This window comes from Scomber japonicus, chromosome 2 (assembly GCF_027409825.1).
Source record: "Scomber japonicus isolate fScoJap1 chromosome 2, fScoJap1.pri, whole genome shotgun sequence".
In the NCBI taxonomy this organism is placed as follows: domain Eukaryota; kingdom Metazoa; phylum Chordata; class Actinopteri; order Scombriformes; family Scombridae; genus Scomber; species Scomber japonicus.
In genome coordinates this window covers 18,100,845-18,119,166 of record NC_070579.1, presented here as the reverse complement: position 1 = coordinate 18,119,166, position 18,322 = coordinate 18,100,845, and positions in this window count along the sequence as shown.

Genomic DNA, 18,322 nt, shown 5'->3' with positions numbered 1-18,322 from the left:
ACAAAAGTGTTTTAATTTTTTACATTCCCAGAAAATATGGTTATTAACCCTATACATATTGCACAATGATGACATGTAGAAGATGAGTTAGGGTACATCTTGCTCAAATGGTGCAGCGTAAGGTACATCCTGTTCATAAATTTGTAATTCTGTTCAATTATTTTACTACAAGACAATGAAGTAAAGACATTCTAGCACATAATGTCCCACTGATCATTACTAAAATCACATCCCAGATCTTTTTGCCACATATTTTGAAGTGGGACCAAGGAAGAACACTGGTTGTACAGCAGTGCAATTATGACCAATACTGTGATTACGCTGTTTACATGATTGCAAAGGTGACAAATCCATGTAATAATCCCATTTACATGTGTCATATAGTTAGTTTGATTATTTAGAGAGTTGTGACGTTGAGTAGCGCTGTTTACTTCCTGTTGTTACAGTCTATAGCTTTTAAGTCAATAATGAACACACAAGAGCTCTAGTTAACTCAACTGGCTTGTTTATCCTTCCAATCATGTCATACATGTCATCATGTATATGACTATGAATACTGTTCTGTCCCAATATCATTTGACCAAAACAGCTATGCCGTACTGTCAGGTAATGATATTCTTTGCTGTAATGGGCCTATTGTTATTACCACTACTTCAGGTGCTACTTTTGGGGAATCTGTTGGAAGGCAGGAGGCGATGTATGCAATTGATTGCAAGAGCTGTTTGACGAGTGCCGACATGGCTGAAAATTTTCTGCTGCATCAACGTGTAAACTGTAAACATCTCTAAAATCTATATCATTTCAAAAAGTAGGACTGTTTAGGTTGAAGTAATATTATTGTATTTCCTTAATAAAAAAAACTTGCAAACCAGTTTCAAGTAAAAAAGGATATTTTTCTTTTCGTTGGTCAAAACATGTTCAGTAAACATGATCACAGTTTGGTAAAGCACAAATTAAATCTGAAGTTTTAATTCATATAAACTTGAACATTTGTATTGAAGTTTCCTTATTTTAACTAACTGAACTAGCTGTGCATAACATAATCTGCACTGCAGTTGTTGTTATCTGTTTTCCTCCTCAGGTGCAGGAGGGTTCCTCTTGCTGGGGTAGCTGGGATAGGATTGTGTGGGGTAGCAGGGTGCAGCATAGGTGCGAGGATGAGGTTGGGGATGTGGATATGAAGAAAACTGGCCTTGTAGACCTTCCAGCAGAACCAAGACCATGCACTCAGTAATATGACCATAACTTTCCAAGATGCCGTTTATCTTCCTCTGCTCTCTGTCTTGACTCTGAGCCAGCTGGGCATCCATCAATTAGTTTTGGTTCTGCTGCATTCTTTCTAGGACTAGCTGATGCTGAGCAGACCAGGTAGCCATGGCTGAAGTTGGCCATGTACTTTGTTAAGTTGGAGCTCAACTGGCGGAATTTGTAAGTATATAAAAATAGAAACTTGTTACCTTTATAAATACATTTATATTGTTTGCACTATTTGCAATTGGAGAGGCAAAGCACTTACTAGTAACATTACAGATCTTTTGACTTACAGTAGAAGATTCTGCTGATTCTGGTTGTGTCAATCCTCTAGCAGTATATAATTCTGCTGTTTGAGCACTTGTCTTGGGTTCCTCTATCAGTTGAGTGGATGTTATCACAGGTGGATCCTCAGTGTCTCTCTCTTCTCTATAGCACTTTCTGTTCAAGCACAAACCAAAACCTACACAATTTCTCAAAAGTGTGTTAAAAAAAAGTGTTTATGAGTTGAGTTTATGATTTTTCTGGCCATAGTAGCGATGACAACAAAAGTTGATCTCTCTGGTTTGGTTAGGTACAAGATAATGTCATCCACATACAATGAGATTATATTCTCTTTTTTTCATAAGAGAATAGAGAGAGTCCAGAAATCCCTGTTTTAGTCTGCAAGGAGCACCCGCCCCCCCATATAGCCTCTATCAAAGCCAAAGTTTTCAGTGTAGTTTACACATACAGTATTCAAGCATGGGATATCTGTACTTTGACTTGATTCACCTTATGCATATACAGTATCACCAGAATTAAATTTCTCAAGGACAGAAAAGAAATATTACATCAATCCAATTTCGATTTTTCTTTGTCAAGTGATAATACTGATGCTGGTCGATTGTATTGGGTCAAGTGGTCAATAATATTTAATAGTCTTCAAATGTTATCAGGGGTGTATCGTGCCTTCACAAAGAGGGACTGATCAGGATTAATAAACTGGACCGGTAAATCTTCTAATCTATGTGCAGTTCATTTTGATATTATCTTGAAATCGACCAGGAGTAATGAAATTGGATGGAATGAAATGCATCCTGCAACATCTTTATACTTCTTTCGTACCAATGATATAGTCTTCACTGATTCCTTTCTCAAAACAATTGTATGCATGGGCAAATAATTTTAGGTCAAAAGGCCTTATAAAATTCTACAGAATATCCGTCCAAACCTCTATTTTTCCATAACGCAGTGACTTATTTGCTTGCAGCACCTCCTCCAAAGTGATAGGAGAGTTCAACTGTTATTTATCATCTTCAGTGATTGAAGGAAAAGATATCTCTTCTAGGAACATAGGGATATCGGACTCATCACAGTTTTCTAATTTGTACAGCTGTGTATGAACATCAAGGAATGAAGATTTTATTGATTGTATGTCATATTTGAATTAACCTGTTGTGTTATGTTTACATTTTATTGTACAATTAGGACATTCATTTTTAAGTTGATAGGCTAATAGGCTGCAAAGTTTATTACCATTTTCATGACAATGCTGCCTGGTAAAAAACAAGTTTTTTGATATGTTCAATTTGAATTGGATTAAGACTTGTTCTAACAGCATTTACCTTCTTCATATTTTCCTCTGTTGGCAGCTTTGGCTGCATCCCATATTACTGCTGGGGTAACAGGGGAAGCTGCATTGTCCTGTCAATATTGCTCCAGTAATTTTATGATGTTGTTGCAAGTTTCAGTGTTTGTAAGACATGAAGAGTTAATTTTCTAATGCTTGCTGTGGTGTGTCTATTGAGGAAGGGATAGTTGAAGGTAAACTGGTGAATGGTCTGATATAAAAATAGCTCCTATACTACAAGCAATTACAGAGAAGAGATGATCCTGGGATAAACTGAAAAAGTCCAATCAAGAATATGTTTTGTGTCTAGCTGATTAAAAGATATGGTCTTTCACTATAGAGTTTAATTCTCTCCAGACATCAACTTTCCTGCATTATTAGAGGCCATCTTTAAATCCTTTGATGCTTTAGGATTGGATGCTGAGAGGGGGCATTTATCCAAAAAACTGTTCTGGGGGGGCGGGGGTGGGGTTAGATATGAGGGACCCTCACACTGCCCGGCAACTGCCGATCCCAGAAACCAATAGCCTAATCCCCAAGTGACAAGGCAACTCCATAACAACAAGTAAAGCCCTTAACTTGTCTGCCAAAGGGTCAATGCCCATTAACAATAAAAATGAAAGAGGAAGAATGAATAGATTTGGAGGGGTGGCTTGACCAAACCTGATGGATTAGCAGAGTGAGTACTTCCAGCAAATGTATGCTAATATTGGTTTAATTTGACAAATCAGAGAGACTAGAATTCACTAAACATCATTATTGGTGAACAATTAGATAAGTCCCTACATTAGCAAGAATAAATTGCAGGCTTTAAAGTCAATAAATAAATAAAAATACTGATTTAATTTGTCCTCACTAAGATCCATAAATGCTGATACAAACTGTAGACTAGATTTTTATTATATAAATGTCTGTCAAATTGAAAACATTTCCTCACACCGTTAATGCCCCAAAACCTGCAGCTCAAACACTGATCCCAGTTGAATGCCCATTCTTCAGTTTTTCCATATATCTTTGGGTTGGATCCTTGAGAACATTGGAAGATTTCAAAATCTGACCCTAATAAAGTGAACATGCTTGAGACCAAACAGACAATGTGACGATCAAATACAAATCATTCCTCCACATACATGGAAAAAAAAAATTGCCAGCTTAATAACATCCATTATGTCTTTAACTTGCAAATTGTTAGCCGTCTTGTTCAATTTGCAGAGCACATTAAATGCAATTTAGCCTGAAACAGCTGAATCTTTTCGCTGAGCACCCTCAGTTTGCACAGATGTGATGGAACCCCTGTCAATAAACAGCTTCATGGCACAGTTTAACTAATTTCTCCATTGGATACTTTTTGTTGAAAGATCCTGGGTGAATTAGGGTTTTTTTTGTGTGCGATGTCCTGACAAACTCTTTGTCTTGGATTTTGAAAATATGGAAGAGGACAACTCTGGTGCCTGCATACGGTAGGCTCTTTGCACCAATGGGAAGAATTTGTAAGGCTGATGTCATGTAACGTCCAGAAGTACCAAGATAGATAGACCAAATACCCAAATATTCTTCCTCCCCCCATGGTTCTCCAGATAATCCATCTTTGATTCCAGGTATGCAATCTGCTTTGTAACTGAGGTTAGTTCGGTTGTGTCGAGCTTTTCCTCTGCTATACGGGTCTTACCTTCACCAATGCATTTTTCTTTGGCTGTTATATCTTTTGTGATACAAACCAGTTTTTTTTCCTTTAATGCTGCAATAGAGTTCGCTATTTTGTCCAGATGATAATCTATTCCATCCAATCCAAACTCAGAGTGGAGCGCTTTAGATGCAGTTAGCATCTCAGCTATATACATTGTGGTTAGCATCGGTCTTCTTGACCGACGACACTGTATTCGCTCTTTGTGAACTAGTCTTGTGTGCTTTAGTAAAAATTTCATACTCCATAACTGACAATGGTTTTTGACATATGACCGAGCTGTGGGTCAGGTTTCTACAAGTTTGGGATAGATTTATGGTCACACTGTAAGGAGCCTTCACACCATGCACACTTTAAAAAATTGTATTTGATTTATTTGAAAGGGTTAAGGTTATCATACAGTAAACTTTGTGTCCCTTTATTGTATGTGACAAAGCATAGCGAGGTTTGCCAATCAATATTTCAGTTGTCTTAATATTCCAGTATTGATGCGTTAGCATGAAACGTTGAGTACGTTATCAGCAGGTCGAGATGTTTATGTGCAGTATACATTTCAGCCAACTCTTGTTCTCTGGAGATATTTCCAGCAGTGAGCTGCAGAGGCCCCAAACTCTTCAACAGACACACACACACAAACAGGCTCCCAGTACAGGATAGGAGGATTATTCTGTTATCCATGGGTACTGCTAGGAAAGGGTGAGAGATAGAGACAGGGTAAGAAAGAATCAGAAAAGGGTAAAAAAAGGTACAGAGGGTAAGGAAAGGTAGTTGGGTGGAAGTGCAGTGGGAGGCGAGCAGGTGAAGATTTGGTTCAGCTTGAGTGCTTCGCTCATGCAGCGGAAATGCTGAGGAGGTCAGTCACCAGCCACCCAACCCCCCTTTGCACTCCCTCCATCTCTCCCTATCATTCAACCTATTCTCCTCTCCTCTCCCTCTCCTCTCCTCTCCTCTCCTCTCCTCTCCTCTCAGAACCTTATCTGTACCAGTATTTCCTCTCCTCTCGAGCCACATGCCATTTTGACAAACAGATTTATTGGTTACGTCATATTTCTTCCCTGTTTTAATCAAATGCCGGGGCGGCGGGGCTGACTCGTGCTCAGATTAATATCGCCATTGATCAGATTGGATGGAGGTGTCCTCGCACCCGCTCCATGCACCCTCCCCTTCTGCACACACTCCCTCACTCTTTCATTGCTGGCAATAGGCTTTGCACTCTGAAAATTCCAGTAATATGCAATTCCTCTGTGAGGCTGTGATTTGAGTCACACATGCACGCTTTATATTTATGTGTGTGTGTTTGCTCATACAGTATTTTGGCATGTGTAAAAATGTTTGCAAGCATACCTGCATGTTTTACCCCTTTGGCTTTGTTCATAAATGTTTTTTTTTGTTTTGATTTTTGGTCACACTTTTTGAAATGCACTGTAAAAGGTCTTGCAAATGTGCAATGGTGTTGGTGTCTGGTGTCTGAACTGTGATTTGTGAGTCTCTGTTTGTGGAAAGTAAAAGGGAGTCCTGTGGTTGATAGTGAGACAGAAAGAGAGAGAGAGTATGAAGCTGTGGAGGCTGGGGAGGAGGAGAGCAGGTGCAGCAGCGAGCCAGTGACAATGCTGCACGAGGAAGTCATTTTAACAAACACACCGTGGCGGCCAGGGCCGGTGGCAGCCATCATCACTGCTCCTTCCCCCGCCAGCCACCCCCCCTTGTGCACACACACACACCCAAACACCCACACACACACACACAGACGCACACTATCACAGCACCACCACCACTCTGACAGTGCTTTCACCCACCCCCACCCCACCACCGTCGTCTCCCAGGCCTGCCAGTCACACAGCCGCAGCCCACCACTCTCCCCCACGTCGATCATGCGTGACATGGGGGTCAGCAGCGAGCAGCGGCGAGGCAAAGAGCCTCTGCGACCCAACCAGCCCCCCCCCTCCATTGCCCCACAGGGTGTGACCGGGCTGGCGGTCTGCCGCGCGCGCAGGGAAATTACCACACATCTTTTGTTGCTAAGTGCATGGGTGAGTGATGAACAGAAGCGGCCTTTGGCAGACGCTAACTGCAGGGGTGTAGGAGGAGGTGTGTTGGGGTGGGGGGAGAAAAATGTAAAGAGAGAGAGTGCTGGGAGGATAGTGGCGGCTGGTGGTGAAAGGATAGAAGGAGGGGGGGTGGGGCGGAATGGGGTGATGAGGAGGATGGGGGGGGGGCAGAGGAGCGCGGGGAGCCGCAGCCTTCTGATTAAGGGCGAAAGACTGCCGGCTGAGGTGGTGGGGGCGGAGGAGGAGGAGGGATGCCGAGAACAGAGTGAGTGAGAAAGGGAGAGAAACAGGGAGAGGAGATAGAGGGAAAGAGAGAAAGGAGACAGAGAGGGAGAGATGGGGGAGGGGCAGGAGGGACAATTTAACGAAGCTCAAAGCCTCTGCCATCTCTGAAAAGCAAGAAAGGAGACAGACATGGAGGAGATCGGGCCAGGCTCAGCCTGGTGTTAACAGCCTGTTAGTTCTGCCCTTGCTTTTCTTCCTCTCCTGCCTCTTTGTTTGTGATTTGGTGTTTAGAAAAATGTGAGCCGGGATTACTCCAGGCTTTTGAAAGAAACTTTGAAAATCTGTTTTCAAAAATACAGTAGGCAGTTTGGTTTCCATAAAACCATCATGGTTGTAGAACTTGTTGATTATCTACTTTTTTCCCCCACTCACACTCACACAAAAAGGCAATTTATCTGTTAATTTTTGTCAAGCATTGAGATCTATGTCTAATTTTCTTAATACAAGTGAAAAAAAACAATATGGAGATCACTTTGAGTTATTTCTAAAACAAATAAACTTGTTTCAAGAATTTTCTGAAGTATTTTTTGTGATTTTAGTGAAACTTATTCTTCCTTTTCTTTTCTTTCTGTTTTTATGAAGATGCTATTGAGAATAGGTTGAAATCTTAGAAAGAACATTATGAAAACAAGACTGGCTCAACAAGAGAGGCAAGAATTGCTTAAAGGTTGAATATGTAGAATATTTATTAAAAGCTATATATTTTTTAAAATAATACAGCCACGGGGCGTTTTGAGGGACGTACAGAATGAAAGTATTGCTTTTCCATAAAAAAAAATATTTAGTCTGAATTAATATTTTTAAAATTTTTTGACGGGTTCGACAATGACGTTCTGACACGTTCTGTGTACATTGTACCAGCCAATTAACGGCCGGAATTGCGGGTTGCCAGGGTTGTCTGTTGTTCTGGTGCAGCTACTGTAGGCAGGCACTGGGTGAAATGGAGTCGTAAACAAGCAGAGCCGTGTTGGACTTACTAAAACCAGCGTTTTTTGCTCTCAAGTACAACTTTTCATCACAAAACTTCGAAGGTAAGACAGAATATCTGTTAGTCACTGTAAATAAGTGGTTGTTTACCTTTGTATGCTGCTGGTTCACTGAGTTTTTAGCGCAATAATAGTGGTACTGTTGAACTCACCAGGGTCTTAGCTTTCATATGAGATGCTATTTGTTTGTGTACCATGAAGTATCAAAACGGTAGCAATGGAAATGTGGAGAGTGGGTTGACTTTCTGACGCTATTCGGATTTTGATATTTGATCATTAACCTCTTAACGCACGCTGTTCCGTTCACGGGACGGGATGGATGTTAGGAGGTAGCCACACGGTCTTCTGAATGTTTTAAACACCAACCCTTAAACATATATACTCATGCCGTACATTGTTGGGAAACTTAGATTGTTCTGATTCATTCAAGACCACTCACGACTTATATGGTTGCTCACAGCCGTAATAGTATTACCGATTAGCTCGGCTAGCCACTCAGCTAAGTGAGAAAAGCTATAATGCCTACATACCTTCAAAGTCTTCCCTTTATCCACAACGATCATCTTATGACTCAGGACTTTCTGTACAGCTCGCCAAGTATCCATTCTTGTGAAATATGAAATCCGTTTTCATAAAACCGGAATATTTTCCTCAATATGCCCATGTATTTAGTCCAACACGTAATGTAATAACACAAATAACAAACCATATACGGTCCGTTTACGTCATTTGACCTCTGACCTGCGCGTCCATCTCAGAGTACACGTGACTAGATGTTTACGACCGTGAGCCTCTTCTGCTTCTGACGACACCACACACAAGCCAATCGGTGTTTAGGATTAGGCAGTACATGCAGAGACATTGCTGCTACTCCCACTGGCGTGTTACAATGTAATGTACCTTGGTGGTTTCAAGTCAGTTACAGCGAGGGTATGTTCGCTTCCTGTTTTCAAAATAAAAGCACCAACTCTATCGTTATGGTTTTCTTAATAATAAAAGGCAACGGGTGTTTTATTTTGTGAAAATGACCGGAAGTGCGTTACTCGCTACGGCTAACTTGAGTGGCTCCGAATTCGCAGCAACAAAACTTTAAGCAGATGTTATTTGGACAAATTAGCGTCACATTGTGGATCTAAAGGGCTACTTTCTCGCCTAAAAAGGTTAGACATGTGGATAAAGTGGTATATTTACAGAGTTAGAGCTAAAATAAAATCCGGCACCGGACCTAGCAACCCGACTGCTGGAATTACTTTTTGGTTGTTGCGACTACGATCTCGAGACATTAGATGGCGTTGTTCTGCTCATTCTACATATTCTACCTTTAAATTGTTTTTCGCACATGTAGGTTTAATGGTAATTGTTTCTCTTTCACTCCATCAGAAAACTATTAAAAGTAAAAGAAAAAACACACAATCCCATATTGCTAAATGTGGGAAAAAAGAGAGACCAAATCAGGATGTTCTGAATAATCAAGGTGCAACCTTTTTATAAGTGTAACAAATTCATGCTGAACTTAGAACAAGTGCCATTTAACATTATTGAGAAGAGGATGCAAAACCCACGAACGCTAGATGAGAGAGACAGAGAGAGAGAGAGAGAGAGAGAGAGGGAGAGAGAGAGAGAGAGAGAGAGAGCACCTGTGTCATTGTTATGCCTGTTGCCTGGTAACAACATTCTTCACTGTGCAGCAAACGGAAGCCATGCATGAAGAAAGCCTTCCTCTTAGAAAAAAAAAAGTGAAAAAGAATTCCATATTTCACGGAGGGTTTTTGAAGATGGCATTTCTGTTTGGAATCTATCGTCTCTGTGGATTTCAGCACAAACAGGTGTTGACAATGAAATTAACTTAAAGTCAGCCACAGCAGACCATGGCCACAATATCTCAGTTTTCGGAGGCATTTCAAATGACTGGTTTTACCTGTTTGTGAACATGCACTGATACACAAACTGCGTTTTTGATCTGCCGATGGTTTATATACATAAATGTATACTGTGGTAAAGTGTGAATATTGTCTTACACTGTTTACAAATGCTGCATCAGTCTGTCCAGTGTCACAGTTTTTCTTAAGCATCTGCTAAGGCAAAAGCAAATCCCATTGTGACATCAGTGTTGGGGTGTAGGCAGAGATAAAACAAGTTTGAACGGTCAGAGCAGCAGCAGTTATCTGTCCACATGAGTGTTTAAGTGGTCTATAAAAATCTATTTTTGATTACTGCTCCTAACTTGAAATTAATGGCAGGGGTCTGTTTCATGGTCAAAATCTGTTACTCAAATTAGGAATGTTTTCCCCATGATACAAGTTTGACATTTTGAAAAGGAAGTGGCTATTGATACAGATTCCTCTGTCAATATTCTGTTTATTGTTGTTAAATGGAGAAACATTTTTTGCCAATCCTTCTCATGGTTTGGGTTAAATGGTTAGATATAGGCACACAAAAGCAGGGTTAGGGAAAAATTATGCTTTGGATTATAACAGTAAAATGCAGGAAAAACGGTAAAGAATGTCCGCCCAATGGTCTTCAACTTTGGTGGTTCTCTGATTTTTCCTCTATTGTAATCATTAGGTCAAATTTTCAGTTTGTCCAAGACTTTGGTATATGACCAAATACACCCAAAGAAGACTCCAAACTAATATGGTTAACATAGTAAACATTAGCATTTAGCTCAATGTACCATCGTGCCTTCATCACACAACTACCTATCTGTATTCTCTTAGGACATTTTCAAACCTATAGTTTTTTTCTGAATGGTAAACTTGTTGTTTTTCCTCTTGGTTTGGTTTCAAACAACCCAAAATGCAACATTAAGCACCATGTGAGAACTCACTTAAGTTTAGTTGTCTCTTGGGTGGGAGCAAGACCATAAACACCAAATGCAACTTACTTTGTTGCATTAGTCCAGGTTGGATCTCGATTCACTCTGCAGCTAGCTGCTAGCAACAGTTGATTTTGCTGATCTACATCCTGTTATGCAAAGCAAACCTGGTTAGATTATACTTGCAGAATATGTAGATCTGGAATTGATCTTTTCATCTAACTTTGGGTTAGGGCTGGGCGATTATGGCAAAAATCAAAATCACGATTAATTGAACTTTTAACCTCGATTACGATTAATGAACGATTATCTTCACTCTTGATGAACAATTATGTATTTTCAGTTTCTTTTCTTTTGTATTTTACACTGCCCTCAAATGATATTTTGTGATATTTTTGCACAAGGTTTGGGTTAAAATGATCACTGGAGACAAGTTTTCCTTAAAGATATGCAACCTTTACTGTCATGGCAACAGTGAACACCACGATTAATTGACATGAGCAAGATTAAGTCGATTAGAGTTTCTAAATGTCGGTTTCAATTATTTTTTCGATTAATTCCCAGCCCTACTTTGGGTGTATATTTCCTAAAATGTTAAACTTTTAAATGAATGCATCACATGTTTATGTGCTGTTGGCTGCTCAATTAAGTTTAGTTCTAATAGAATAAAGAGAAGAATTTTAACTAGAAATTGACCTTAATTTCTCCTCTTGTGTGTCTTTTTCTGATGTGTTTATAGTGTAATGGACACCATATGTGATGGCATTTGAACTGCATATAGACAGGTCTTTTCAATAAGCCAGGACTTTTTGCACTTTCATATCTTACCAGTGAGATATTGCTTTTACAATGCACTCTTAATTCATTTTTGTTTAGGATGGCTGCACATGAAGATTGAATTGGCATATTGCCCTTGGGCAATCATTTTGACAAAACTATAAAAAAAAATTTACTTCATAAAATCTCAAATTATTTTGTCTTCTCTATGATTTTGCCCATAGAAAGTATAAAGATCTTTGAAAGAAGTTAAGAACAGAAGATAGATTCCGTTATGACAGCTGTATTTTATTTTTAAATACATAAAAAATATATGTTTGTGAAAACATTTACATGTATGTATTTGTTTGAAATGCCAATTGAACTGTCATAGAATCATATCTTTTCCACTCTCTACTGACTATGACACTATATTTTAGTTGTCATGTCATGCCGTTTGTGTCCGTCAATAGCTGCTATGGCCCACAGTACAATGCAGTTTGCAATTGTGAATTATTGTGCCCACTCACTCATTACAAGCTACATGAGGCAGTGGGTGTTCCTGTTATAGGAAGAGGAGGGTGCCTGTTGTTTTGAATGACATGGGAGGGATGTTGGCTGTTCAATCCGGTTCTGCAAATCATCTTTAAAAGATAGAAGAGCTCAATGACTGAGGTCCGCTACGTGTAATGTGCATCTGTTAAACCTTCTTTGCCCTGGTAGAGCCTTCGCTTCTTATGGTCCAATAAAACTGGGAGCACAATAAATGTCCAGCAGTGTGTTGATTGCCTAGTAGTGGAGAGTCGTCAAATTGCTTTAAATACCATTGCAGTTGATAACAGACCAATCAGCAAAGCCTACATCATTTTGTTCAACAATTGTGACTTTTCAGGGTGTATTGAAATTCATTGTCTTAAGTAGGAGTCCGATTATGCAAAATGTAATAAAAATGTAATGTGAAAAGTCCTGTGCAGAGCAATTTTATGTAAAATACTGTATAAGACTCAGTAAAAAGTCTACATTAAACACTGACTGTATATGAAAAACAATTTAACTGTCACATACCTTTTTATGTCCCATTAGAAAAATCACAGATTTGATTCCCATTGACACACAAAATTAGCATCTAGATGTCAAGTAGAGCTGAAACAATGAATTGATTCATTAATAAGTATGTATAAGTAAGTAGTATGTATCTGCAAGGATTTTCATAATGGATTAATAGTTTAAGTGATTTTTTTCTCGTAAAAACACTCAAGAATTTGCTACTTTTCTGTTTATATCATTTTAAATTGAATACTATTGGCTGGAAAAATTCAGCAATGTGAAAACATAACCTTGGAATTAAGGAGACAGCATTACTCACCATTTACTAACATTTTATAGACCAAACGATGTATTCATTAACTGAGAAAACAATCAGAGTATTTGGTAATGAAAATAATGATTCATTGCAGCTCTAGTGTCAGGATTGAAACTGGAAGGTGTTTTTACCACGAGATTACATATGTTTGAACAGCATGTCAATGATTATATTATAGAATATGACTTACTATACTTTCATTTTTTCAAAGCCAAATTGAACCTATATGTGCAGATGTCTTATTATCTGTTAACCAAAAACCAAAGCTTGTAAGTCAGAAGAGTCAATTAGTCAGTCAGCTGAACTACCTGAAAAGCCTTGAGTTTTGCTGCCACTGTCACAAATGTCATACCTCTGTCTCTCACTACAACATATCTCATGTCTCCATTTACTGCAGTATACAATATACAATGCAGCCTTCACAATACCACTGTCTGTTGAGCCGACCATGTTCACACCACTTTCTTTGCACTTGCAGTACTCCTTCAAAAACATCCACTCTACTGTGTAAGAATTACTACAGTAGAAGCGATATGTAATGTTATCATGCACCTGTTTCATTCACACCAGGTGAATTGGCATATACATTGTCAAAGTCACATTTATGGGTTGCTAAGTTTTCTGATTATATTTGAGCAAACTCATCTTCAAACAACCACAATCACAAACTCAAATGATATGAGTTCACAGAAATGTTCATATAAATATATATATATATATATATATGAATAAGGATTTTATCATGTAAGCTTTTCAACATCATTTTTGACTCTATTGCAACTCTTCAGGTCAGAGATGACTTTTGAAATATGCAATCATGAAATACTACAAATCCCTACAACATCATCCATTGATGAGTTTAAGGGCATCATTAAAAAAATTTGGTGGCGGAGGCATGTTTATTTTTTTCTTCTTTTACTGTGAACTTTTCTATAACATGCTGTTGCATTTTAACACGCTGGATTTTATATGGCTACCTTGGTCAGGTCTCTCCTGTATTTTTTATCTCAGTGGGACTTTCTGATAAAAGAAAGAAAAAATAAAATGTAATTTATTGTAATTTAATCGTATCTCATCTTAATATCACTAGAATAAAGAACTGGTTTCAGTCTTAATTGATTTTCTATATTTTTCTGTCACCTAAATATAGATTTTCCATACAACAGTTTCCCATGCCACTGGTCAAAGTTTGACTGTTACTATTTCAATGAGGAGGGTGAAATGTGTCCATTTTTACACCGCCAGTCCTCAGGGGGTCTTGCTATGTAAGCCTTGCTCGTGAACTATGAAAGCTGGCCCTTGCCGCAGCTTCTTTTGCTCGCATGAAACACCCCCATCTTTGATGGCTGTTTGTACCAGAAATCCCTCCACCACCACCACCACCACCACATCCCCCACCCCCACCCCCACCACCAGCAGCCCCTATCTGAAGTAATGTGCAGCAGTGTAGAAATCTCACTGCTCAGTCAGTCAATAGCGGAAAGACCATTTTGATTTCCAGGGATAAAGAGTGTAAGGATATTTAAAGTGTACATACAAGCTTGCCTTGTCCTCATTTTTATTTTTTTTGTACCGGTTTCTGCTTGTTTGTGTAAGTCATTTATGATTTTGTGATATTTTTCTTCTGCAGATACTGTTAGGTTCCAACAATAGTATTTAACCTTGTGTGTCTCCCGCTAGTTTACCTCAATGAAATCAAGAGTGTCAGCCTCCTATTTATTCCTCTCTTCTTTAATTGCACCATTTCTTTACATTACATTTATATTTTTAGGATTTTTTTTGCGTGTATTTCCTTTTATTGAACAGCTTACAGTGTAGTGTTAAACCATGGTTATTGCAGATATGTGTCTTAACCACTAGGCTGTGGGACACCCTGTCAATTTGACAGAACTTAAAGAAATTATACTGTAAATTTCACCACTATACTCTAACATTTTTGAAATGACACCGATTGAGCCAAAGACAGCGTTTACAATTACAGGGCACAAGGTGACATATTTGTCATAGATTGGCCTTGGAGATGACTGCATCCATGGAGGATATGTGTGGCTGTGTACTCTGGTTCTACACACTATTAACTGACAGCCAATGCTTTGCAAACATGCCTGTCTGACACTTCTCAATTAATCTATTAGTTTTCATCAACACAAATAAAAAAAATAAATAACAAAGAGACACTAAGCAAAAGATAAATAGAAGATGAGAAAATCTGTATGGAGGGTGGTGCCTTGAAATAAAGCCCTACACTTCCTGTCACCCCACCTGCTGAATGAAATTGAATGAAACTCTCCATGGAGGAGGTGGTGTGTGACACACACTGTCCGCAGGAACATAGTGAGAGTGCCGTCTGTGCGGACCAAGGTTCACATTACCCTCAGTAGGGTCAGATTTCACATGCTCCTCACCTGCTGCTCGACTCTACAGTGCAGCTCAGTCATCTAATGGTGCACTGAGACAAAGCTACAGGTGAGGTGAGGAAATTCAGATCGATGTAAAAAAAAAAAATTGGTTGGTTCACATTTCAAGATAATACACTCTTACTTTATCGTTATGTAATCATCTGTTCATTAGTATTCCACTCCACCAACAATGATCGTCTGGTAGAAGTATCTGCTGAGTGTTTCTATTGGTTGGAAAATGGTGACTTAATCAAGCAATAACGCTGGAAACAAAATGATTTTCAGCTAATCTTCTGGCCAATCATGAGAAAAGGTAACGGCTTGGATGCTGGCAAATGAGCCACTGCCGTGAACGCACCCAGGCTAATGACATGATTATTTGCTCATCAGGGTGATGTGAGTGTGTATGTGTGTGAGTGTGTAGATACTGCATCTGGATGTATATGTGTGAATATCTGTATGTGTGCTCGTTGAGGTTGGTGGAGGTGGTGGGAGGTGGTGGGGGTGCTGGTCACATCTCAGCATGGTAATAAAAGCCGGAGCTGTTGTCACAAAACTCAGCCTCTACGCCCGGCTTTTAAGTGCTGCCTCTATTCTCAGAGAGCAGCAGACACATTACAGAGAGGGGAGAGAAAAAAGAGGAAGAAAAGCTTGAGGAAAGAGTGAGAGAGAGAGAGAGAGAGAGAGAGAGAGAGAGAGAAGCGAGGGGGGTTTCGAGGCCTGTGGCTGAAGGATTGATTTAAAATGTTCTGCAAAGGCAGTGTTTACTATCCTCTCTGGCTAGCCCCCTGACAGCGCCAGCATCAAAACAAGATTTGTCCCCCCCTTCCCCCAACCCAGCTGAGAAAGAAGAAGGAAGCAGGAAAAGCAATGGTAACTTAAAATGATGGTTCCTCTCCTTGGCCAAATGCTCAGTTTGCCCCAAATGTAGTAAAACCGCCAAACTGTTAAAACTGCCAAAACATGAAACACAACATGTTTATTAGCATTTAAACGAGCCATGAGTCTAGCAGACAGGGTCGACGAACGTCCCATGACCTTAACTAAGCACTTATTCCAACCCAGACTTTGTTTATTCCCTGTAGTTTTTGTGCCTAAACCCAACCAGATCTAAAACCGTAACATTGGATCACAAAAATGCACTGACTAAAGATATCCTCCTGCTGATAGTGGCATCACATCAGAAAACACAGATGCAGTATGTGTCATTCTGCTGTTAGGATGTATTTCCATGTTAAATTTGGAGGAGTTGTTGGTTTGTAATTGTTTTTGGACAGAGAATAAGATATATCAGACTTTAACATTATAATAACATCAGACTTATCCTTTAAACGAAACTGGTGAAACTTTCAGATCAAGCAGGGAGGATTTCTTGACAGTGTAACAGAAATGCCTCTATTCTAAAAACAAAACAAACAAATAAACAAACAATAACAACAACAACAAAACAGTGTGGCCCATTCCCTGTGCATTCTGAGCATTGGCAAGAAATCAGGCTAAGTACTTCACTCCATTTGAAGGAGAAAATTCCCTTTCGTGCCACGTGGCCACACTCATAATTATCCGATTGTTGTCGACCATTAGGAATTTGATTTATTGTTCTTTGGCAGTCAGGATGGCGGTTTCTCACCCCCGCCTTGGACGCGTGTGAAATGCACAAGTCTGGAGGGCTGAGGAGAATATGGGGAAGCAAGAGCCATATGTCTACGCTGTCAGAGAGCCACTTGTTAGAGGAAGTTTAGCCTCCCTGTGCCTCCAGCCACAACCTTAATTATTAACAACATGTCTCCCTTCTGAAGAGCTGTGTGAGGGCGGCTCACTGAATAAGGTGCTTTGGAGTGTGGACTGGGTGCTGACTATTCTCTGGATACTAAGATATTCAGTTAACGCAGATATGGTTTTTGGTGGAAGTTGTTGGCTTTTAAAAACGTATACTCCCCTTTCCTCTCATGTGAGACTTGGTAATTGGAGCTCACTTGTAAACAGATGAGCACAACCACAGTGACTGAATTTCTCTCACTTTTAATCAAGGCAATTTTCATCAAGTTTGGTTTATGCCAATGTAAGATTTAATCTTTATTTAAAAGGAAACTATCACTTTGGGGGGTTCGTATCCACTTTTTCTCCCTCATATAGAGCTGCAGAGCTGCGTTGATTAGCTTTTTTTTCTCCATAAGAGACAGGAAGTTCTGATTTCCTGATTTCCTGAAGGTACCCTCATTCAACAGTGTATTGTATGTTATCTGATACATTTGAAATTATGCATAAATAATTCAATTCATGTTGTTAATAGGGATTAATCTCCTTCCCTTAATTAAGGCCCAAACTGATTTAGATACGGTTTGATGCTGTTTTGGGTGAAGTCAAAGCCAAAATCAGGGTGAAACTTTAGAAATCGCTCTGGAAGCTAGACTCTCATCTATGCTGTAAACATTTTTTAGCATTTTCTATGGCATATTTGGCTGGATGATGACATTGTAATGATTAATTTAGATAACGAAATAAACCTTAAAATTAAGGATAAGAGACAGTGAAACCAGGAACAACAGCAAATATAAAATATTTTGTCATGTTACAGAATAACATTAAAAAGGAGAATAAGTTTGTCTCATATCAGATAGAATTCAAGAACATTTTTTCTAACACCTCATGAGTGGGAACAGATCTCCAAACAGAATCTTGCTAGCGTCTAATCAATAAGTGTCTGTTTTCATTTCAGCTGCATTGTAATTATCCAACAATCAGTCAACTGTAATTATCAATTACAAGATTGAGATGGCTTGATAATTAGCAAATCAGATCAGGTTTACCTGGCATTAAAACCAGAATTAGGTCAAGATTTGTTATGTTCTTGTCTGCAGAAACAGAAATCAATAAGTTTAGATCACCCAATGGACATTAGACAGGTTTTATATAATCTGTGATGAAAGAATATTAATGAATTAAAATAATAGAATGTGCATTTTAGTCCTTATTTCCACCAAAGAGTGATGAGCAGGGATATATCATGAGGGACACAGCATATAAACTGGAGGAAACTGCTGCTTTTACTCCATTCCTTTATTATTTGACTTTTCTATGTGTTTCAATTATAGTGGTATATCCAAGAAAACAACATACTGT